This window comes from Dipodomys ordii, unplaced genomic scaffold (genome assembly GCF_000151885.1).
Source record: "Dipodomys ordii isolate 6190 unplaced genomic scaffold, Dord_2.0 Scaffold81, whole genome shotgun sequence".
In the NCBI taxonomy this organism is placed as follows: Eukaryota; Metazoa; Chordata; class Mammalia; order Rodentia; family Heteromyidae; genus Dipodomys; species Dipodomys ordii.
In genome coordinates this window covers 1,969,956-1,971,825 of record NW_012267297.1, presented here as the reverse complement: position 1 = coordinate 1,971,825, position 1,870 = coordinate 1,969,956, and the positions used below count along the sequence as shown (strand labels likewise).

Here is a 1,870-nt window from a genome sequence, read left to right as displayed (position 1 = left end):
TCACCAAACACGCCGCTCTGGCAGTGCATTAGATCGGTTTGCGCCGTGCCCTCCAGCTGTTGGTCAGGCAGCACGCGGGCGCGCTGGCTGGCTCGCGTGGAAGGTCCACTCCCTCAGGGGAAGGGACGGTAATTCATCATTAGCATTTCACCATCCAGGTGCAGATGAGAAGTGATGGAGAGAGAGAGAACGAGAGAGAGAGACGGGGGGGGGTAATTTTATCTGCAGCCTAATTCTCTGCTTACAGCAGAGAATAATTAAGATAATCTTGCTTCAAGAGCCCTCTAATGATTAAAAATCACATCTGCAGGATCGGCGCGTCGCAGGCCCACGCCGGGGAGGGTTTGCACGCCCGCACGCACGCACGCGTGCCTGTGCGTGTAAGCCAAAGGAAAATGTGGAAGTGTTACCCGTGTCACCCAGGCAGTGATCGGGGGACCGGGCCCAGCTCCAAGGACTTTGCTTAGATGCAACAAATCATTTGTCTGTTCTTAACCCAGGGCTTGTAATTATGCAGATTGCCATAGATTTTTTTTTTCCCTCTCCCCTCCACCCTCCTCCCCTAGGCCTAGAAGGAAGATTGAAGGAGCCGAGAGGATCACAGGCGGCTCAGGACCGGCCATGCATTACTGAGTTCCCTCCATTCATCATGTTGACTGATAGTAGCACAAGCAGGTCTCGGGTCGTAGTGGTTAATGTAGTGGGTAATTAACTGTCATTTGCCTAGTAATAGGCTGATGATCAATGGTTTGTGGGGAAACAAATTCTAATCAGGTAGCTGATGAATGCTCAGCCAGCGAGAGAGAGAGAGAAAGAGAGAGAGAGCAATTGAAATTGGACGGAACTATGGCCAGAATTTCAAAATGGCATTGTGTGGGTGCACCTGTGTGTGTGTGTGTGTGTGTGTGTGTGTGTGTGTGTGTGTGTGTGTGTGCTTGTGGAGGAATTCTTCTTCACTGTGGCTTTAATCTCCTCATCGCCAGATGTGATATCTGGGAAGACATCTATCTTTAAGGGGGAGGGGTGGGAAGAACTCAAGTGGTCCTTTATTTCTCGAAAGCAATCGAGGAAGATACGGATCACACGTTATCTATACCCCGACTTCTGAACGGATTTGGGGAGGGGGGGAGGAAATATACCCGAAAGTCAATGCGAAATATGAATATGAACCGAAGTATTCTGTTCAGAAGCCGGGCCGGTGGAGCACAGGGGTCCCACCCATATTTAGGAGGCTGATAGAGGAGGATATGAGCTCGAGGCCAGCCTCTGGGCCTGGGCGCTGTCCCTGAGCTCTTTCACTCAAGGCTGGCGCTCTACCACGTGAGCCACAGCACCACTTCTGGTTTTCTGGTGGTTCATGGGAGATCAGAGTCTCACGGACTTTCCTACCCGAGCTGGCTTTGAACCGTGATCCTCAGATCTCAGCCTCCTGAGTAGCTGGGATGACAGGCGGGAGCCACCGGTGCCCAACTAAGGTGACGATTCTTTAAAGTACATTTCTATAACTATACATAGAGAAATATATATATATATATATATATATATTAGTTTACAGTGTTTGCTCCATAGCACCTTCAAATTTCATGAGTGAAAACCTGCTTGAGATTCTGTGTTATTTTTCCCCCTCCTGTCAGCCTTGTGCTGGAGGAAAAGAAGAAAGAGAGAGAGAGAGAAGGAGGGAGGGAGGAAAGAAGGAAGGAAGGAAGGAAGGAAGGAAGGAAGGAAGGAAGGAAATAGGGAGGGAGGGAGGAAGGAAAGAAGGAAGGAAGGATAGGAGGGAAGGAAGGAAGGGAAGGAAGGAAGGAAGGAAATAGGGAGGGAGGGAAGAAGGAAAGAAGGAAGGAAGGAAGGGAAGGAAGGAAGGAAAGGA

The 1,870-nt window shown here is 49.8% G+C and overlaps 1 protein-coding gene across 1 annotated transcript in view; it reads left to right on the top strand.

The window, feature by feature from the left end:
* Positions 1-1,870, top strand: part of Lmo3 (LIM domain only 3 (rhombotin-like 2)) — a 39,254-nt gene that overhangs the window by 30,946 nt on the left and 6,438 nt on the right. The gene's annotated exons all lie outside the window — the stretch shown is intronic.